We start from the raw sequence: 21,587 nt of genomic DNA on the forward strand, positions 1-21,587 counted from the left end.
AGAGCTCAGTCTGTGCTGGGTTGATGCAGTGTGGGACAGAGCTGAGTCTGTGCTGGGTTGATGCAGTGTGGGAGAGAGCTCAGTCAGTGCTGGGTTGATGCAGTGTGGGAGAGAGCTCAGTCTGTGCTGGGTTGATGCAGCGTGGGAGAGAGCGCAGTCTGTGCTGGGTTGATGCAGCGTGGGAGAGAGTTCAGTCTGTGCTGGGTTGATGCAGTGCGGGAGAGAGTTCAGGCTGTGCTGGGTTGATGCAGTGTGGGAGAGAGTTCAGTCTGTGCTGGGTTGGTGCAGTGTGGGAAAGAGCTCAGTCTGTGCTGGGTTGATGAAGTGTGGGTGAGAGAGTCTGGGCTGAGTTGATGCAGTGTGGGAGGGAGCTCAGTCTGTGCTGGGTTGGTGAAGTGTGGGAGAGAGCGCTGTGCTGAGTTGGTGCAGTGTGGGAGAGAGCTCAGTCTGTGCTGGGTTGGTGCAGTGTGGGAGAGAGCTCAGTCTGTGCTGGGTTGATGCAGCGTGGGAGAGAGCGCAGTCTGTGCTGGGTTGATGCAGCGTGGGAGAGAGTTCAGTCTGTGCTGGGTTGATGCAGTGCGGGAGAGAGTTCAGGCTGTGCTGGGTTGATGCAGTGTGGGAGAGAGTTCAGTCTGTGCTGGGTTGGTGCAGTGTGGGAAAGAGCTCAGTCTGTGCTGGGTTGCTGAAGTTTGGGTGAGAGAGTCTGGGCTGAGTTGATGCAGTGTGGGAGGGAGCTCAGTCTGTGCTGGGTTGGTGCAGTGTTGGAGAGAGCTCAGTCGGGGCTGGATTGATGCAGTGTGGGAGAGAGATCTGTGCCGGGTTGGTGCAGTGTGGGAGAGAGCTCAGTCTGTGATGCATGATGCAGTGTGGGAGAGAGCTCACTCTGTGCTGGGTTGGTGAAGTGTGGGAGAGAGCGCTGTGCTGAGTTGGTGCAGTGTGGGAGAGAGCTCAGTCTGTGCTGGGTTGGTGCAGTGTGGGAGAGAGCTCAGTCTATGCTAGGTTGATGCAGTGTGGGAGAGAGCTCAGTCTGTGCTGGATGATGCAGTGTGGGAGAGAGCTCAGTCTGTGCTGGGTTGGTGCAGTGTGGGAGAAAGCTCTGTGCTGGGTTGTCACAGTGTGGGAGAGAGGTCAGTCTGTGAAGGGTTGATGCAGCGTGGGAGAGAGCTCAGTCTGTGCTGGGTTGATGCAGTGCGGGAGAGAGTTCAGGCTGTGCTGGGTTGGCGCAGTGTGGGAGGGAGCTCAGTCTGTGCTGTGTTGAAGCAGTGTGGGAGAGAGCTCAGTCTGTACTGGGTTGATGCAGTGTGGGAGAGAGCTCTGTGCTGGGTTGATGCAGTGTGGGAGAGAGCTCTGTCTGTGCTGGGTTGATGCAGTGTGGGAGAGAGCTGAGTCTGTGCTGGGTTGATGCAGTGTGGGAGAGAGTTCAGTCTGTGCTGGGTTGATGCAGTGTGGGAGAGAGCTCAGTCTGTGCTGGGTTGATGCTGTGTGGGAGAGAGCTCAGTCTGTGCTGGATGATGCAGTGTGGGAGAGAGCTCAGTCTGTGCTGGGTTGGTGCAGTGTGGGAGAGAGCTGATTCTGTGCTGGGTTGGTGCAGTGTGGGAGAGAGCACATTCTGTGCTGAGTTGTTGCAGTGTGGAAAAGAGCTCAGTCGGTGCTGGGTTGGTGCAGTGTGGGAGAGAGCTGAGTCTGTGCTGGGTTGACGCAGCGTGGGAGAGAGCTCAGTCTGTGCTGATTTGATGCAGTGTGGGAGAGAGCTCAGTCTGTGCTGGGTTGATGCAGTGTGGGAGAGAGCGCTGTGCTGGGTTGATGCAGTGTGGGAGAGAGCTGAGTCTGTGCTGGGTTGACGCAGTGTGGGAGAGAGCTCAGTCTGTGCTGGGTTGATGCAGTCTGGGATACAGCTCAGTCTGTGCTGGGTTGGTGCAGTGTGGGAAAGAGCTCAGTCTGTGCTGGGTTGATGAAGTGTGGGTCAGAGAGTCTGGGCTGAGTTGATGCAGTGTGGGAGGGAGCTCAGTCTGTGCTGGGTTGGTGAAGTGTGGGAGAGAGCGCTGTGCTGAGTTGGTGCAGTGTGGGAGAGAGCTCAGTCTGTGCTGGGTTGGTGCAGTGTGGGAGAGAGCTCAGTCTGTGCTGGGTTGATGCAGCGTGGGAGAGAGCGCAGTCTGTGCTGGGTTGATGCAGCGTGGGAGAGAGTTCAGTCTGTGCTGGGTTGGTTCAGTGTGGGAGAGAGCACATTCTGTGCTGAGTTGTTGCAGTGTGGAAAAGAGCTCAGTCGGTGCTGGGTTGGTGCAGTGTGGGAGAGAGCTGAGTCTGTGCTGGGTTGACGCAGCGTGGGAGAGAGCTCAGTCTGTGCTGATTTGATGCAGTGTGGGAGAGAGCTCAGTCTGTGCTGGGTTGATGCAGTGTGGGAGAGAGCGCTGTGCTGGGTTGATGCAGTGTGGGAGAGAGCTGAGTCTGTGCTGGGTTGACGCAGTGTGGGAGAGAGCTCAGTCTGTGCTGGGTTGATGCAGTCTGGGATACAGCTCAGTCTGTGCTGGGTTGGTGCAGTGTGGGAAAGAGCTCAGTCTGTGCTGGGTTGATGAAGTGTGGGTCAGAGAGTCTGGGCTGAGTTGATGCAGTGTGGGAGGGAGCTCAGTCTGTGCTGGGTTGGTGAAGTGTGGGAGAGAGCGCTGTGCTGAGTTGGTGCAGTGTGGGAGAGAGCTCAGTCTGTGCTGGGTTGGTGCAGTGTGGGAGAGAGCTCAGTCTGTGCTGGGTTGATGCAGCGTGGGAGAGAGCGCAGTCTGTGCTGGGTTGATGCAGCGTGGGAGAGAGTTCAGTCTGTGCTGGGTTGATGCAGTGCGGGAGAGAGTTCAGGCTGTGCTGGGTTGATGCAGTGTGGGAGAGAGTTCAGTCTGTGCTGGGTTGGTGCAGTGTGGGAAAGAGCTCAGTCTGTGCTGGGTTGCTAAAGTGTGGGTGAGAGAGTCTGGGCTGAGTTGATGCAGTGTGGGAGGGAGCTCAGTCTGTGCTGGGTTGGTGCAGTGTTGGAGAGAGCTCAGTCGGGGCTGGATTGATGCCGTGTGGGAGAGAGATCTGTGCCGGGTTGGTGCAGTGTGGGAGAGAGCTCAGTCTGTGATGCATGATGCAGTGTGGGAGAGAGCTCAGTCTGTGCTGGGTTGGTGAAGTGTGGGAGAGAGCGCTGTGCTGAGTTGGTGCAGTGTGGGAGAGAGCTCAGTCTGTGCTGGGTTGGTGCAGTGTGGGAGAGAGCTCAGTCTGTGCTAGGTTGATGCAGTGTGGGAGAGAGCTCAGTCTGTGCTGGAGGATGCAGTGTGGGAGAGAGCTGAGTCTGTGCTGGGTTGACGCAGCGTGGGAGAGAGCTCAGTCTGTGCTGATTTGATGCAGTGTGGGAGAGAGCTCAGTCTGTGCTCGATGATGCTGTGCGGGAGAGAGCACAGTCTGTGCTGGATGATGCGGTGTGGGAGAGAGCTCAGTCTGTGCTGGGTTGGTGCAGTGTGGGAGAGAGCTGATTCTGTGCTGGGTTGGTGCAGTGTGGGAGAGAGCTCATCTTTGCTGGGTTGGTTCAGTGTGGGAGAGAGCACATTCTGTGCTGAGTTGTTGCAGTGTGGAAAAGAGCTCAGTCGGTGCTGGGTTGGTGCAGTGTGGGAGAGAGCTGAGTCTGTGCTGGGTTGACGCAGCGTGGGAGAGAGCTCAGTCTGTGCTGATTTGATGCAGTGTGGGAGAGAGCTCAGTCTGTGCTGGGTTGATGCAGTGTGGGAGAGAGCGCTGTGCTGGGTTGATGCAGTGTGGGAGAGAGCTGAGTCTGTGCTGGGTTGACGCAGTGTGGGAGAGAGCTCAGTCTGTACTGGGTTGATGCAGTGTGGGAGAGAGCTCTGTGCTGGGTTGATGCAGTGTGGGAGAGAGCTCTGTCTGTGCTGGGTTGATGCAGTGTGGGAGAGAGCTGAGTCTGTGCTGGGTTGATGCAGTGTGGGAGAGAGTTCAGTCTGTGCTGGGTTGATGCAGTGTGGGAGAGAGCTCAGTCTGTGCTGGGTTGATGCTGTGTGGGAGAGAGCTCAGTCTGTGCTGGATGATGCAGTGTGGGAGAGAGCTCAGTCTGTGCTGGGTTGGTGCAGTGTGGGAGAGAGCTGATTCTGTGCTGGGTTGGTGCAGTGTGGGAGAGAGCTCATCTTTGCTGGGTTGGTTCAGTGTGGGAGAGAGCACATTCTGTGCTGAGTTGTTGCAGTGTGGAAAAGAGCTCAGTCGGTGCTGGGTTGGTGCAGTGTGGGAGAGAGCTGAGTCTGTGCTGGGTTGACGCAGCGTGGGAGAGAGCTCAGTCTGTGCTGATTTGATGCAGTGTGGGAGAGAGCTCAGTCTGTGCTGGGTTGATGCAGTGTGGGAGAGAGCGCTGTGCTGGGTTGATGCAGTGTGGGAGAGAGCTGAGTCTGTGCTGGGTTGACGCAGTGTGGGAGAGAGCTCAGTCTGTGCTGGGTTGATGCAGTCTGGGATACAGCTCAGTCTGTGCTGGGTTGGTGCAGTGTGGGAAAGAGCTCAGTCTGTGCTGGGTTGATGAAGTGTGGGTCAGAGAGTCTGGGCTGAGTTGATGCAGTGTGGGAGGGAGCTCAGTCTGTGCTGGGTTGGTGAAGTGTGGGAGAGAGCGCTGTGCTGAGTTGGTGCAGTGTGGGAGAGAGCTCAGTCTGTGCTGGGTTGGTGCAGTGTGGGAGAGAGCTCAGTCTGTGCTGGGTTGATGCAGTGTGGGAGAGAGCTCTGTGTTGGGTTGATGCAGTGTGGGAGAGAGCTCAGTCTATGCTGGGTTGATGCACTGTGGGAGAGACATCAGTCTGTGCTGGGTTGAAGCAGTGTGGGAGGGAGCTCAGTCTCTGCTGGGTTGGTGCAGTGTGAGAGAGAGCTCAGTCTGTGCTGGGTTGGTGCAATGTGGGATAGAGCTCATTCTGCTGGGTTGACACAGTGTGGGAGAGAGCTCAGTCTGTGCTGGGTTGATGCAGTGTGGGACAGAGCTGAGTCTGTGCTGGGTTGATGCAGTGTGGGAGAGAGCTCAGTCAGTGCTGGGTTGATGCAGTGTGGGAGAGAGCTCAGTCTGTGCTGGGTTGATGCAGCGTGGGAGAGAGCGCAGTCTGTGCTGGGTTGATGCAGCGTGGGAGAGAGTTCAGTCTGTGCTGGGTTGATGCAGTGCGGGAGAGAGTTCAGGCTGTGCTGGGTTGATGCAGTGTGGGAGAGAGTTCAGTCTGTGCTGGGTTGGTGCAGTGTGGGAAAGAGCTCAGTCTGTGCTGGGTTGATGAAGTGTGGGTGAGAGAGTCTGGGCTGAGTTGATGCAGTGTGGGAGGGAGCTCAGTCTGTGCTGGGTTGGTGAAGTGTGGGAGAGAGCGCTGTGCTGAGTTGGTGCAGTGTGGGAGAGAGCTCAGTCTGTGCTGGGTTGGTGCAGTGTGGGAGAGAGCTCAGTCTGTGCTGGGTTGATGCAGCGTGGGAGAGAGCGCAGTCTGTGCTGGGTTGATGCAGCGTGGGAGAGAGTTCAGTCTGTGCTGGGTTGATGCAGTGCGGGAGAGAGTTCAGGCTGTGCTGGGTTGATGCAGTGTGGGAGAGAGTTCAGTCTGTGCTGGGTTGGTGCAGTGTGGGAAAGAGCTCAGTCTGTGCTGGGTTGCTGAAGTTTGGGTGAGAGAGTCTGGGCTGAGTTGATGCAGTGTGGGAGGGAGCTCAGTCTGTGCTGGGTTGGTGCAGTGTTGGAGAGAGCTCAGTCGGGGCTGGATTGATGCAGTGTGGGAGAGAGATCTGTGCCGGGTTGGTGCAGTGTGGGAGAGAGCTCAGTCTGTGATGCATGATGCAGTGTGGGAGAGAGCTCACTCTGTGCTGGGTTGGTGAAGTGTGGGAGAGAGCGCTGTGCTGAGTTGGTGCAGTGTGGGAGAGAGCTCAGTCTGTGCTGGGTTGGTGCAGTGTGGGAGAGAGCTCAGTCTATGCTAGGTTGATGCAGTGTGGGAGAGAGCTCAGTCTGTGCTGGATGATGCAGTGTGGGAGAGAGCTCAGTCTGTGCTGGGTTGGTGCAGTGTGGGAGAAAGCTCTGTGCTGGGTTGTCACAGTGTGGGAGAGAGGTCAGTCTGTGAAGGGTTGATGCAGCGTGGGAGAGAGCTCAGTCTGTGCTGGGTTGATGCAGTGCGGGAGAGAGTTCAGGCTGTGCTGGGTTGGCGCAGTGTGGGAGGGAGCTCAGTCTGTGCTGTGTTGAAGCAGTGTGGGAGAGAGCTCAGTCTGTACTGGGTTGATGCAGTGTGGGAGAGAGCTCTGTGCTGGGTTGATGCAGTGTGGGAGAGAGCTCTGTCTGTGCTGGGTTGATGCAGTGTGGGAGAGAGCTGAGTCTGTGCTGGGTTGATGCAGTGTGGGAGAGAGTTCAGTCTGTGCTGGGTTGATGCAGTGTGGGAGAGAGCTCAGTCTGTGCTGGGTTGATGCTGTGTGGGAGAGAGCTCAGTCTGTGCTGGATGATGCAGTGTGGGAGAGAGCTCAGTCTGTGCTGGGTTGGTGCAGTGTGGGAGAGAGCTGATTCTGTGCTGGGTTGGTGCAGTGTGGGAGAGAGCACATTCTGTGCTGAGTTGTTGCAGTGTGGAAAAGAGCTCAGTCGGTGCTGGGTTGGTGCAGTGTGGGAGAGAGCTGAGTCTGTGCTGGGTTGACGCAGCGTGGGAGAGAGCTCAGTCTGTGCTGATTTGATGCAGTGTGGGAGAGAGCTCAGTCTGTGCTGGGTTGATGCAGTGTGGGAGAGAGCGCTGTGCTGGGTTGATGCAGTGTGGGAGAGAGCTGAGTCTGTGCTGGGTTGACGCAGTGTGGGAGAGAGCTCAGTCTGTGCTGGGTTGATGCAGTCTGGGATACAGCTCAGTCTGTGCTGGGTTGGTGCAGTGTGGGAAAGAGCTCAGTCTGTGCTGGGTTGATGAAGTGTGGGTCAGAGAGTCTGGGCTGAGTTGATGCAGTGTGGGAGGGAGCTCAGTCTGTGCTGGGTTGGTGAAGTGTGGGAGAGAGCGCTGTGCTGAGTTGGTGCAGTGTGGGAGAGAGCTCAGTCTGTGCTGGGTTGGTGCAGTGTGGGAGAGAGCTCAGTCTGTGCTGGGTTGATGCAGCGTGGGAGAGAGCGCAGTCTGTGCTGGGTTGATGCAGCGTGGGAGAGAGTTCAGTCTGTGCTGGGTTGGTTCAGTGTGGGAGAGAGCACATTCTGTGCTGAGTTGTTGCAGTGTGGAAAAGAGCTCAGTCGGTGCTGGGTTGGTGCAGTGTGGGAGAGAGCTGAGTCTGTGCTGGGTTGACGCAGCGTGGGAGAGAGCTCAGTCTGTGCTGATTTGATGCAGTGTGGGAGAGAGCTCAGTCTGTGCTGGGTTGATGCAGTGTGGGAGAGAGCGCTGTGCTGGGTTGATGCAGTGTGGGAGAGAGCTGAGTCTGTGCTGGGTTGACGCAGTGTGGGAGAGAGCTCAGTCTGTGCTGGGTTGATGCAGTCTGGGATACAGCTCAGTCTGTGCTGGGTTGGTGCAGTGTGGGAAAGAGCTCAGTCTGTGCTGGGTTGATGAAGTGTGGGTCAGAGAGTCTGGGCTGAGTTGATGCAGTGTGGGAGGGAGCTCAGTCTGTGCTGGGTTGGTGAAGTGTGGGAGAGAGCGCTGTGCTGAGTTGGTGCAGTGTGGGAGAGAGCTCAGTCTGTGCTGGGTTGGTGCAGTGTGGGAGAGAGCTCAGTCTGTGCTGGGTTGATGCAGCGTGGGAGAGAGCGCAGTCTGTGCTGGGTTGATGCAGCGTGGGAGAGAGTTCAGTCTGTGCTGGGTTGATGCAGTGCGGGAGAGAGTTCAGGCTGTGCTGGGTTGATGCAGTGTGGGAGAGAGTTCAGTCTGTGCTGGGTTGGTGCAGTGTGGGAAAGAGCTCAGTCTGTGCTGGGTTGCTAAAGTGTGGGTGAGAGAGTCTGGGCTGAGTTGATGCAGTGTGGGAGGGAGCTCAGTCTGTGCTGGGTTGGTGCAGTGTTGGAGAGAGCTCAGTCGGGGCTGGATTGATGCCGTGTGGGAGAGAGATCTGTGCCGGGTTGGTGCAGTGTGGGAGAGAGCTCAGTCTGTGATGCATGATGCAGTGTGGGAGAGAGCTCAGTCTGTGCTGGGTTGGTGAAGTGTGGGAGAGAGCGCTGTGCTGAGTTGGTGCAGTGTGGGAGAGAGCTCAGTCTGTGCTGGGTTGGTGCAGTGTGGGAGAGAGCTCAGTCTGTGCTAGGTTGATGCAGTGTGGGAGAGAGCTCAGTCTGTGCTGGAGGATGCAGTGTGGGAGAGAGCTGAGTCTGTGCTGGGTTGACGCAGCGTGGGAGAGAGCTCAGTCTGTGCTGATTTGATGCAGTGTGGGAGAGAGCTCAGTCTGTGCTCGATGATGCTGTGCGGGAGAGAGCACAGTCTGTGCTGGATGATGCGGTGTGGGAGAGAGCTCAGTCTGTGCTGGGTTGGTGCAGTGTGGGAGAGAGCTGATTCTGTGCTGGGTTGGTGCAGTGTGGGAGAGAGCTCATCTTTGCTGGGTTGGTTCAGTGTGGGAGAGAGCACATTCTGTGCTGAGTTGTTGCAGTGTGGAAAAGAGCTCAGTCGGTGCTGGGTTGGTGCAGTGTGGGAGAGAGCTGAGTCTGTGCTGGGTTGACGCAGCGTGGGAGAGAGCTCAGTCTGTGCTGATTTGATGCAGTGTGGGAGAGAGCTCAGTCTGTGCTGGGTTGATGCAGTGTGGGAGAGAGCGCTGTGCTGGGTTGATGCAGTGTGGGAGAGAGCTGAGTCTGTGCTGGGTTGACGCAGTGTGGGAGAGAGCTCAGTCTGTGCTGGGTTGATGCAGTCTGGGATACAGCTCAGTCTGTGCTGGGTTGATGCAGCGTGGGAGAGAGCTCAGTCTGTGCTGGGTTGATGCAGTCTGGGCGAGAGCTCAGTCTGTGCTGGGTTGATGCAGCGTGGGTGAGAATTCATTCTGTGCTGGCGTGGTGCAGTGTGGGAGAGAGCTCAGTCTGTGCTGGGTTGTTGCAGTTTGGGAGAGAGCTCAGTCTGTGCTGGGTTGCTGCAGTGTGGAAGAGAGTTCAGTCTGTGCTGGTTTGATGCCGTGTGGGAGAGAGCTCAGTCTGTGCTGGGTTGATGCATTGTGGGAGAAAGCTCAGTCTGTGCTGGATGATGCAGTGTGGGAGAGAGCTCAGTTTTTGCTGGGTTGATGCAGTGTGGGAGAGAGCTCAGTCTGTGCTGGTTTGACGCAGTGTGGGAGAGAGCTCAGTCTCCGCTGGGTTGGTGCAGTGTGGGAGAGAGCTCAGTCTGTGCTGGGTTAGTGCAGTCTAGGAGAGAGCTCAGTCTGTGCTGGGTTGACGCAGTGTTGGAGAGAACTCAGTCTGTGCTGGGTTGATGCAGTGTTGGAGAGAGCTCAGTCTGTGCTGGGTTGATGCAGCGTGAGAGAGAGCTCAGTCTGTGCTGGGTTGATGCAGTGTGGGAGAGAGCACTGTGCTGGGTTGATGCAGTGTGGGAGAGAGCTGAGTCTGTGCTGGGTTGACGCAGTGTCGGAGAGATCTCAGTCTGTGCTGGGTTGATGCAGTCTGGGGGACAGCTCAGTCTGTGCTGGGTTGATGCAGCGTGGGAGAGAGCTCAGTCTGTGCTGTGTTGATGCAGCGTGGGAGAGAGTTCAGTCTGTGCTGGGTTGTTGCAGTGTGGAAAAGTGCTCAGTCGGTGCTGGGTTGGTGCAGTGTGGGAGAGAGCTGAGTCTGTGCTGGGTTGACGCAGTGTGGGAGACAGCTCAGTCTGTGCTGGGTTGATGCAGTGTGGGAGAGAGCTCAGTCTCTGCTGGGCTGATGCAGCGTGGGAGAGAGCTCAGTCTGTGCTGGGTTGATGCAGTGTGGGAGAGAGCGCTGTGCTGGGTTGATGCAGTGTGGGAGAGAGCTGAGTCTGTGCTGGGTTGACACAGTGTGGGAGAGAGCTCAGTCTGTGCTGGGTTGACGCAGTCTGGGATACAGCTCAGTCTGTGCTGGGTTGATGCAGCGTGGGAGAGAGCTCAGTCTGTGCTGGGTTGATGCAGTCTGGGCGAGAGCTCAGTCTGTGCTGGGTTGATGCAGAGTGGGACAGAATTCAGTCTGTGCTGGCTTGGTGCAGTGTGGGAGAGAGCTCAGTCTGTGCTGGGTTGATGCAGTGTGGGAGAGAGCTCAGTCTGTGCTGGGTTGCTGCAGTGTGGGAGAGAGCTCAGTCTGTGCTGGGTTGATGCAGTGTGGGAGAGAGTTCAGTCTGTGCTGGTTTGATGCAGTGTGGGAGAGAGATCAATCTGTGCTGGGTTGGTGCAGTGTGGGAGAGAGCTCTGTCTGTGCTGGGTGGTGCAGTGTGGGAGAGAGCTCAGTCTGTGCTGGATGATGCAGTGTGGGAGAGAGCACAGTCTGTGCTCGATGATGCTGTGCGGGAGAGAGCACAGTCTGTGCTGGATGATGCGGTGTGGGAGAGAGCTCAGTCTGTGCTGAGTTGATGCAGCGTGGGAGAGAGCTCAGTCTGAGCTGGGTTAATACAGCGTGGGAGAGAGCTCAGTCTGTGCTGGGTTGGTGCAGTGTGGGAGAGAGCTCAGTCTGTGCTGGGTTGGTGCAGTGTGGGAGAGAGCTCTGTCTTTTCTGGGTTGACGCAGTGTTTGAGAGAGCTCAGTCTGTGCCTGGGTTGGCGCAGTGTGGGAGAGAGCTCAGTCTGTTCTGGGTTGGTGCAGTGTGGGAGAGAGCACATTCTGTGCTGGGTTGGTGCAGTGTGGGAGAGAGCTCAGTCGGTGCTGGGTTGGTGCAGTGTGGGAGTGAGCTCAGTCGGTGCTGGGTTGGTGCAGTGTGGGAGAGATCTGAGTCTGTGCTAGGTTGATGCAGTGTGGGAGAGAGCTCAGTCTGTGCTGGGTTGGTGCAGTGTGGGAGAGAGCACATTCTGTGCTGGGTTGGTGCAGTGTGGGAGAGAGCTCAGTCGGTGCTGGGTTGGTGCAGTATGGGAGAGAGCTCAGTCGGTGCTGGGTTGGTGCAGTGTGGGAGAGATCTCAGTCTGTGCTAGGTTGATGCAGTGTGGGAGAGAGCTCAGTCTGTGCTGGGTTGGTGCAGTGTGGGAGAGACCTCAGTCTGTGCTGGGTTGACGCAGTGTGGTAGAGATCTCAGTCTGTGCTGGGTTGGTGCAGTGTGGGAGAGAGCACAGTCTGTGCTGGGTTGATGCACTGCAGGTGCGAGCTCAGTCTGTGCTGACTTGTTGCAGTGTGGGAGAGAGCTCAGTCGGTGCTGGATTGGTGCCGTGTGGGAGAGAGCTCTGTGCTGGATTGATGCAGTGTGGGAGATAGCTCAGTCTCTGCTGGGTTGGTGCAGTTTGGGAGAGAGCTCAGTCTGTGCTGGTTTGACACAGTGTGGGAGAGAGCTCAGTCTCTGCTGGGTTGGTGCAGTGTGGGAGAGAGCTCAGTCTGTGCTGGGTTAGTGCAGTCTAGGAGAGAGCTCAGTCTGTGCTGGGTTGGTGCAGTGTGGGAGAGAGCTGAGTATGTGCTGGGTTGACGCAGTGTGGGAGAGAGCTCAGTCTGTGCTGGGTTGATGCATTGTGGGAGAGAGCTCAGTCTGTGCTGGGTTGATGCAGCGTGGGAGAGAGCTCAGTCTGTGCTGGGTTGATGCAGTGTGGGAGAGAGGGCTGTGCTGGGTTGATGCAGTGTGGGAGAGCTGAGTCTGTGCTGGGTTGACGCAGTGTGGGAGAGAGCTCAGTCTGTGCTGGGTTGATGCAGTCTGGGAGACAGCTCAGTCTGTGCTGTGTTGATGCAGCGTGGGAGGCAGTTCAGTCTGTGCTGTGTTGGTGCAGTGTGGGAGAGAGCTGAGTCTGTGCTGGGTTGGTGCAGTGTGGGAGAGAGCTCATCTGTGCTGGGTTGGTTCAGTGTGGGAAAGAGCTCAGTCTGTGCTGGGTTGCTGAAGTGTGGGTGAGAGAGTCTGGGCTGAGTTGATGCAGTGTGGGAGGGAGCTCAGTCTGTGCTGGGTTGGTGCAGTGTTGGAGAGAGCTCAGTCGGGGCTGGATTGATGCAGTGTGGGAGAGAGATCTGTGCCGGGTTGGTGCAGTGTGGGAGAGAGCTCAGTCTGTGATGCATGATGCAGTGTGGGAGAGAGCTCACTCTGTGCTGGGTTGGTGAAGTGTGGGAGAGAGCGCTGTGCTGAGTTGGTGCAGTGTGGGAGAGAGCTCAGTCTGTGCTGGGTTGGTGCAGTGTGGGAGAGAGCTCAGTCTATGCTAGGTTGATGCAGTGTGGGAGAGAGCTCAGTCTGTGCTGGATGATGCAGTGTGGGAGAGAGCTCAGTCTGTGCTGGGTTGGTGCAGTGTGGGAGAAAGCTCTGTGCTGGGTTGGCACAGTGTGGGAGAGAGGTCAGTCTGTGCAGGGTTGATGCAGCGTGGGAGAGAGCTCAGTCTGTGCTGGGTTGATGCAGTGCGGGAGAGAGTTCAGGCTGTGCTGGGTTGGCGCAGTGTGGGAGGGAGCTCAGTCTGTGCTGTGTTGAAGCAGTGTGGGAGAGAGCTCAGTCTGTACTGGGTTGATGCAGTGTGGGAGAGAGCTCTGTGCTGGGTTGATGCAGTGTGGGAGAGAGCTCTGTCTGTGCTGGGTTGATGCAGTGTGGGAGAGAGCTGAGTCTGTGCTGGGTTGATGCAGTGTGGGAGAGAGTTCAGTCTGTGCTGGGTTGATGCAGTGTGGGAGAGAGCTCAGTCTGTGCTGGGTTGATGCTGTGTGGGAGAGAGCTCAGTCTGTGCTGGGTTGGTGCAGTGTGGGAGAGAGCTGATTCTGTGCTGGGTTGGTGCAGTGTGGGAGAGAGCTCATCTTTGCTGGGTTGGTTCAGTGTGGGAGAGAGCACATTCTGTGCTGAGTTGTTGCAGTGTGGAAAAGAGCTCAGTCGGTGCTGGGTTGGTGCAGTGTGGGAGAGAGCTGAGTCTGTGATGGGTTGACGCAGCGTGGGAGAGAGCTCAGTCTGTGCTGATTTGATGCAGTGTGGGAGAGAGCTCAGTCTGTGCTGGGTTGATGCAGTGTGGGAGAGAGCGCTGTGCTGGGTTGATGCAGTGTGGGAGAGAGCTGAGTCTGTGCTGGGTTGACGCAGTGTGGGAGAGAGCTCAGTCTGTGCTGGGTTGATGCAGTCTGGGATACAGCTCAGTCTGTGCTGGGTTGGTGCAGTGTGGGAAAGAGCTCAGTCTGTGCTGGGTTGATGAAGTGTGGGTCAGAGAGTCTGGGCTGAGTTGATGCAGTGTGGGAGGGAGCTCAGTCTGTGCTGGGTTGGTGCAGTGTTGGAGAGAGCTCAGTCGGGGCTGGATTGATGCAGTGTGGGAGAGAGATCTGTGCCGGGTTGGTGCAGTGTGGGAGAGAGCTCAGTCTGTGATGCATGATGCAGTGTGGGAGAGAGCTCAGTCTGTGCTGGGTTGGTGAAGTGTGGGAGAGAGCGCTGTGCTGAGTTGGTGCAGTGTGGGAGAGAGCTCAGTCTGTGCTGGGTTGGTGCAGTGTGGGAGAGAGCTCAGTCTGTGCTAGGTTGATGCAGTGTGGGAGAGAGCTCAGTCTGTGCTGGAGGATGCAGTGTGGGAGAGAGCTGAGTCTGTGCTGGGTTGACGCAGCGTGGGAGAGAGCTCAGTCTGTGCTGATTTGATGCAGTGTGGGAGAGAGCTCAGTCTGTGCTCGATGATGCTGTGCGGGAGAGAGCACAGTCTGTGCTGGATGATGCGGTGTGGGAGAGAGCTCAGTCTGTGCTGGGTTGGTGCAGTGTGGGAGAGAGCTGATTCTGTGCTGGGTTGGTGCAGTGTGGGAGAGAGCTCATCTTTGCTGGGTTGGTTCAGTCTGGGAGAGAGCACATTCTGTGCTGAGTTGTTGCAGTGTGGAAAAGAGCTCAGTCGGTGCTGGGTTGGTGCAGTGTGGGAGAGAGCTGAGTCTGTGCTGGGTTGACGCAGCGTGGGAGAGAGCTCAGTCTGTGCTGATTTGATGCAGTGTGGGAGAGAGCTCAGTCTGTGCTGGGTTGATGCAGTGTGGGAGAGAGCGCTGTGCTGGGTTGATGCAGTGTGGGAGAGAGCTGAGTCTGTGCTGGGTTGACGCAGTGTGGGAGAGAGCTCAGTCTGTGCTGGGTTGATGCAGTCTGGGATACAGCTCAGTCTGTGCTGGGTTGATGCAGCGTGGGAGAGAGCTCAGTCTGTGCTGGGTTGATGCAGTCTGGGCGAGAGCTCAGTCTGTGCTGGGTTGATGCAGCGTGGGTGAGAATTCATTCTGTGCTGGCGTGGTGCAGTGTGGGAGAGAGCTCAGTCTGTGCTGGGTTGTTGCAGTTTGGGAGTGAGCTCAGTCTGTGCTGGGTTGCTGCAGTGTGGAAGAGAGTTCAGTCTGTGCTGGTTTGATGCCGTGTGGGAGAGAGCTCAGTCTGTGCTGGGTTGATGCATTGTGGGAGAAAGCTCAGTCTGTGCTGGATGATGCAGTGTGGGAGAGAGCTCAGTTTTTGCTGGGTTGATGCAGTGTGGGAGAGAGCTCAGTCTGTGCTGGTTTGACGCAGTGTGGGAGAGAGCTCAGTCTCTGCTGGGTTGGTGCAGTGTGGGAGAGAGCTCAGTCTGTGCTGGGTTGGTGCAGTGTGGGAGAGAGCACAGTCTGTGCTGGGTGATGCAGTGTGGGAGAGAGCTCAGTCTGTGCTGGGTTGGTGCAGTGTGGGAGAGAGCACAGTCTGTGCTGGGTGATGCAGTGTGGGAGAGAGCTCAGTCGGTGCTGGGTTGGTGCAGTGTGGGTTAGAGCACAGTCTGTGCTGAATGATGAAGTGTGGGAGAGATCTCAGTCTCTGCTGGGTTGATGCAGTGTGGGAGATAGCTCAGTCTGTGCTGGGTTGGTGCAGTGTGGGATTGATCTCAGTCTGTGCTGGGTTGATGCAGTGCAGGTGCGAGCTCAGTCTGTGCTGACTTGTTGCAGTGTGGGAGAGAGCTTAGTCGGTGCTGGATTGGCGCCGTGTGGGAGAGAGCTCTGTGCTGGATTGATGCAGTGTGGGAGATAGCTCAGTCTCTGCTGGGTTGGTGCAGTTTGGGAGAGAGCTCAGTCTGTGCTGGTTTGACGCAGTGTGGGAGAGAGCTCAGTCTCTGCTGGGTTGGTGCAGTGTGGGAGAGAGCTCAGTCTGTGCTGGGTTAGTGCAGTGTGGGAGAGAGTTCAGTCTGTGCTGGGTTAGTGCCGTCTAGGAGAGAGCTCAGTCTGTGCTGGGTTGATGCAGTGTGGGAGAGAGCTGAATCTGTGCTGGGTTGATGCAGTGTGGGAGAGAGCACATTCTGTGCTGAGTTGTTGCAGTTTGGGAAAGAGCTCAGTCGGTGCTGGGTTGGTGCAGTGTGGGAGAGAGCTGAGTCTCTGCTGGGTTGACGCAGTGTGGGAGAGAGCTCAGTCTGTGCTGGGTTGATGCAGTGTGGGAGAGAGCTCAGTCTGTGCTGGGTTGATGCAGCGTGGGAGAGAGCTCAGTCTGTGCTGGGTTGATGCAGTGTGGGAGAGAGGGCTGTGCTGGGTTGATGCAGTGTGGGAGAGAGCTGAGTCTGTGCTGGGTTGACGCAGTGTGGGAGAGAGCTCAGTCTGTGCTGGGTTGATGCAGTCTGGGAGACAGCTCAGTCTGTGCTGGGTTGATGCAGCGTGGGAGAGAGTTCAGTCTGTGCTGGGTTGGAGCAGTGTGGGAGAGAGCTGAGTCTGTGCTGGGTTGGTGCAGTGTGGGAGAGAGCTCATCTGTGCTGGGTTGGTTCAGTGTGGGAGAGAGCACATTCTGTGGTGAGTTGTTGCAGTGTGGAAAAGAGCTCAGTCGGTGCTGGGTTGGTGCAGTGTGGGAGAGAGCTGAGTCTGTGCTGGGTTGACGCAGTGTCGGAGAGAGCTCAGTCTGTGCTGGGTTGATGCAGTGTGGGAGAGAGCTCAGTCTGTGCTGGGTTGATGCAGCGTGGGAAAGAGCTCAGTCTGTGCTGGGTTGATGCAGTGTGGGAGAGAGCTCAGTCTGTGCTGGGTTGATGCAGTCTGGGCGAGAGCTCAGTCTGTGCTGGGTTGATGCAGAGTGGGACAGAATTCAGTCTGTGCTGGCTTGGTGCAGTGTGGGAGAGAGCTCAGTCTGTGCTGGGTTGATGCAGTGTGGGAGAGAGCTCAGTCTGTGCTGGGTTGCTGCAGTGTGGGAGAGAGCTCAGTCTGTGCTGGGTTGATGCAGTGTGGGAGAGAGTTCAGTCTGTGCTGGTTTGATGCAGTGTGGGAGAGAGATCAATCTGTGCTGGGTTGGTGCAGTGTGGGAGAGAGCTCAGTCTGTGCTGGGTGGTGCTGTGTGGGAGAGAGCTCAGTCTGTGCTGGATGATGCAGTGTGGGAGAGAGCACAGTCTGTGCTCGATGATGCTGTGCGGGAGAGAGCACAGTCTGTGCTGGATGCTGCGGTGTGGGAGAGAGCTCAGTCTGTGCTGAGTTGATGCAGCGTGGGAGAGATCTCAGTCTGTGCGGGGTTGATGCAGCGTGGGAGAGAGCTCAGTCTGAGCTGGGTTAATGCAGCGTGGGAGAGAGCTCAGTCTGTGCTGGGTTGGTGCAGTGTGGGAGAGAGCTCAGTCTGTGCTGGGTTGGTGCAGTGTGGGAGAGAGCTCTGTCTTTTCTGGGTTGACGCAGTGTTGGAGAGAGCTCAGTCTGTGCCTGGGTTGGCGCAGTGTGGGAGAGAGCTCAGTCTGTTCTGGTTTGGTGCAGTGTGGGAGAGAGCACATTCTGTGCTGGGTTGGTGCAGTGTGGGAGAGAGCTCAGTCGGTGCTGGGTTGGTGCAGTGTGGGAGTGAGCTCAGTCGGTGCTGGGTTGGTGCAGTGTGGGAGAGATCTCAGTCTGTGCTAGGTTGATGCAGTGTGGGAGAGAGCTCAGTCTGTGCTGGGTTGGTGCAGTGTGGGAGAGAGCACATTCTGTGCTGGGTTGGTGCAGTGTGGGAGAGAGCTCAGTCGGTGCTGGGTTGGTGCAGTGTGGGAGAGAGCTCAGTCGGTGCTGGGTTGGTGCAGTGTGGGAGAGATCTCAGTCTGTGCTGGGTTGACGCAGTGTGGGAGAGAGCTCAGTCTGTGCTGGGTTGGTGCAGTGTGGGAGAGAGCACAGTCTGTGCTGGGTTGATGCTGTGCAGGTGCGAGCTCAGTCTGTGCTGACTTGTTGCAGTGTGGGAGAGAGCTCAGTCGGTGCTGGATTGGTGCCGTGTGGGAGAGAGCTCTGTGCTGGATTGATGCAGTGTGGGAGATAGCTCAGTCTCTGCTGGGTTGGTGCAGTTTGGGAGAGAGCTCAGTCTGTGCTGGTTTGACACAGTGTGGGAGAGAGCTCAGTCTCTGCTGGGTTGGTGCAGTGTGGGAGAGAGCTCAGTCTGTGCTGGGTTAGTGCAGTCTAGGAGAGAGCTCAGTCTGTGCTGGGTTGATGCAGTGTCGGAGAGAGCTGAATCTGTGCTGGGTTGATGCAGTGTGGGAGAGAGCACATTCTGTGCTGAGTTGTTGCAGTGTGGGAAAGAGCTCAGTCGGTGCTGGGTTGGTGCAGTGTGGGAGAGAGCTGAGTATGTGCTGGGTTGACGCAGTGTGGGAGAGAGCTCAGTCTGTGCTGGGTTGATGCATTGTGGGAGAGAGCTCAGTCTGTGCTGGGTTGATGCAGCGTGGGAGAGAGCTCAGTCTGTGCTGGGTTGATGCAGTGTGGGAGAGAGGGCTGTGCTGGGTTGATGCAGTGTGGGAGAGCTGAGTCTGTGCTGGGTTGACGCAGTGTGGGAGAGAGCTCAGTCTGTGCTGGGTTGATGCAGTCTGGGAGACAGCTCAGTCTGTGCTGTGTTGATGCAGCGTGGGAGAGAGTTCAGTCTGTGCTGTGTTGGTGCAGTGTGGGAGAGAGCTGAGTCTGTGCTGGGTTGGTGCAGTGTGGGAGAGAGCTCATCTGTGCTGGGTTGGTTCAGTGTGGGAGAGAGCACATTCTGTGGTGAGTTGTTGCAGTGTGGAAAAGAGCTCAGTCGGTGCTGGGTTGGTGCAGTGTGGGAGAGAGCTGAGTCTGTGCTGGGTTGACGCAGTGTCGGAGAGAGCTCAGTCTGTGCTGGGTTGATGCAGTGTGGGACAGAGCTCAGTCTGTGCTGGGTTGATGCAGCGTGAGAGAGAGCTCAGTCTGTGCTGGGTTGATGCAGTGTGGGAGAGAGCGCTGTGCTGGGTTGATGCAGTGTGGGAGAGAGCTGAGTCTGTGCTGGGTTGACGCAGTTTCGGAGAGATCTCAGTCTGTGCTGGGTTGATGCAGTCTGGGGGACAGCTCAGTCTGTGCTGGGTTGATGCAGCGTGGGAGAGAGCTCAGTCTGTGCTGGGTTGATGCAGTCTGGGCGAGAGCTCAGTCTGTGCTGGGTTGATGCAGTGTGGGAGAGAGCTCAGTCTGTGCTGGGTTGATGCAGTGTGGGAGAGAGCTCAGTCTGTGCTGGGTTGCTGCAGTGTGGGAGAGAGCTCAGTCTGTGCTGGGTTGATGCAGTGTGGGAGAGAGTTCAGTCTGTGCTGGTTTGATGCAGTGTGGGAGAGAGCTCAATCTGTGCTGGGTTGGTGCAGTGTGGGAGAGAGCTCAGTCTGTGCTGGGTTGGTGCAGTGTGGGAGAGAGCTCAGTCTGTGCTGGATGATGCAGTGTCGGAGAGAGCACAGTCTGTGCTCGATGATGCTGTGCGGGAGAGAGCACAGTCTGTGCTGGATGATGCGGTCTGGGAGAGAGCTCAGTCTGTGCTGAGTTGATGCAGCGTGGGAGAGATCTCAGTCTGTGCGGGGTTGATGCAGCGTGGGAGAGAGCTCAGTCTGAGCTGGGTTAATGCAGCGTGGGAGAGAGCTCAGTCTGTGCTGGGTTGGTGCAGTGTGGGAGAGAGCTCAGTCTGTGCTGGGTTGATGCAGTGTGGGAGAGAGCGCTGTGCTGGGTTGATGCAGTGTGGGAGAGAGCTGAGTCTGTGCTGTGTTGACACAGTGTGGGAGAGAGCTCAGTCTGTGCTGGGTTGATGCAGTCTGGTATACAGCTTAGTCTGTGCTGGGTTGATGCAGCGTGGGAGAGAGCTCAGTCTGTGCTGGGTTGATGCAGTCTGGGCGAGAGCTCAGTCTGTGCTGGGTTGATGCAGAGTGGGAGAGAATTCAGTCTGTGCTGGCTTGGTGCAGTGTGGGAGAGAGCTCAGTCTGTGCTGGGTTGATGCAGTGTGGGAGAGAGCTCAGTCTGTGCTGGGTTGCCGCAGTGTGGGAGAGAGCTCAGTCTGTGCTGGGTTGATGCAGTCTGGGAGACAGCTCAGTCTGTGCTGGGTTGATGCAGCGTGGGAGAGAGTTCAGTCTGTGCTGGGTTGGAGCAGTGTGGGAGAGAGCTGAGTCTGTGCTGGGTTGGTGCAGTGTGGGAGAGAGCTCATCTGTGCTGGGTTGGTTCAGTGTGGGAGAGAGCACATTCTGTGGTGAGTTGTTGCAGTGTGGAAAAGAGCTCAGTCGGTGCTGGGTTGGTGCAGTGTGGGAGAGAGCTGAGTCTGTGCTGGGTTGACGCAGTGTCGGAGAGAGCTCAGTCTGTGCTGGGTTGATGCAGTGTGGGAGAGAGCTCAGTCTGTGCTGGGTTGATGCAGCGTGGGAAAGAGCTCAGTCTGTGCTGGGTTGATGCAGTGTGGGAGAGAGCTCAGTCTGTGCTGGGTTGATGCAGTCTGGGCGAGAGCTCAGTCTGTGCTGGGTTGATGCAGAGTGGGACAGAATTCAGTCTGTGCTGGCTTGGTGCAGTGTGGGAGAGAGCTCAGTCTGTGCTGGGTTGATGCAGTGTGGGAGAGAGCTCAGTCTGTGCTGGGTTGCTGCAGTGTGGGAGAGAGCTCAGTCTGTGCTGGGTTGATGCAGTGTGGGAGAGAGTTCAGTCTGTGCTGGTTTGATGCAGTGTGGGAGAGAGATCAATCTGTGCTGGGTTGGTGCAGTGTGGGAGAGAGCTCAGTCTGTGCTGGGTGGTGCTGTGTGGGAGAGAGCTCAGTCTGTGCTGGATGATGCAGTGTGGGAGAGAGCACAGTCTGTGCTCGATGATGCTGTGCGGGAGAGAGCACAGTCTGTGCTGGATGCTGCGGTGTGGGAGAGAGCTCAGTCTGTGCTGAGTTGATGCAGCGTGGGAGAGATCTCAGTCTGTGCGGGGTTGATGCAGCGTGGGAGAGAGCTCAGTCTGAGCTGGGTTAATGCAGCGTGGGAGAGAGCTCAGTCTGTGCTGGGTTGGTGCAGTGTGGGAGAGAGCTCAGTCTGTGCTGGGTTGGTGCAGTGTGGGAGAGAGCTCTGTCTTTTCTGGGTTGACGCAGTGTTGGAGAGAGCTCAGTCTGTGCCTGGGTTGGCGCAGTGTGGGAGAGAGCTCAGTCTGTTCTGGTTTGGTGCAGTGTGGGAGAGAGCACATTCTGTGCTGGGTTGGTGCAGTGTGGGAGAGAGCTCAGTCGGTGCTGGGTTGGTGCAGTGTGGGAGTGAGCTCAGTCGGTGCTGGGTTGGTGCAGTGTGGGAGAGATCTCAGTCTGTGCTAGGTTGATGCAGTGTGGGAGAGAGCTCAGTCTGTGCTGGGTTGGTGCAGTGTGGGAGAGAGCACATTCTGTGCTGGGTTGGTGCAGTGTGGGAGAGAGCTCAGTCGGTGCTGGGTTGGTGCAGTGTGGGAGAGAGCTCAGTCGGTGCTGGGTTGGTGCAGTGTGGGAGAGATCTCAGTCTGTGCTGGGTTGACGCAGTGTGGGAGAGAGCTCAGTCTGTGCTGGGTTGGTGCAGTGTGGGAGAGAGCACAGTCTGTGCTGGGTTGATGCTGTGCAGGTGCGAGCTCAGTCTGTGCTGACTTGTTGCAGTGTGGGAGAGAGCTCAGTCGGTGCTGGATTGGTGCCGTGTGGGAGAGAGCTCTGTGCTGGATTGATGCAGTGTGGGAGATAGCTCAGTCTCTGCTGGGTTGGTGCAGTTTGGGAGAGAGCTCAGTCTGTGCTGGTTTGACACAGTGTGGGAGAGAGCTCAGTCTCTGCTGGGTTGGTGCAGTGTGGGAGAGAGCTCAGTCTGTGCTGGGTTAGTGCAGTCTAGGAGAGAGCTCAGTCTGTGCTGGGTTGATGCAGTGTCGGAGAGAGCTGAATCTGTGCTGGGTTGATGCAGTGTGGGAGAGAGCACATTCTGTGCTGAGTTGTTGCAGTGTGGGAAAGAGCTCAGTCGGTGCTGGGTTGGTGCAGTGTGGGAGAGAGCTGAGTATGTGCTGGGTTGACGCAGTGTGGGAGAGAGCTCAGTCTGTGCTGGGTTGATGCATTGTGGGAGAGAGCTCAGTCTGTGCTGGGTTGATGCAGCGTGGGAGAGAGCTCAGTCTGTGCTGGGTTGATGCAGTGTGGGAGAGAGGGCTGTGCTGGGTTGATGCAGTGTGGGAGAGCTGAGTCTGTGCTGGGTTGACGCAGTGTGGGAGAGAGCTCAGTCTGTGCTGGGTTGATGCAGTCTGGGAGACAGCTCAGTCTGTGCTGTGTTGATGCAGCGTGGGAGAGAGTTCAGTCTGTGCTGTGTTGGTGCAGTGTGGGAGAGAGCTGAGTCTGTGCTGGGTTGGTGCAGTGTGGGAGAGAGCTCATCTGTGCTGGGTTGGTTCAGTGTGGGAGAGAGCACATTCTGTGGTGAGTTGTTGCAGTGTGGAAAAGAGCTCAGTCGGTGCTGGGTTGGTGCAGTGTGGGAGAGAGCTGAGTCTGTGCTGGGTTGACGCAGTGTCGGAGAGAGCTC

Source organism: Mobula birostris, chromosome 6 (assembly GCF_030028105.1).
Source record: "Mobula birostris isolate sMobBir1 chromosome 6, sMobBir1.hap1, whole genome shotgun sequence".
Taxonomy (NCBI): Eukaryota; Metazoa; Chordata; class Chondrichthyes; order Myliobatiformes; family Myliobatidae; genus Mobula; species Mobula birostris.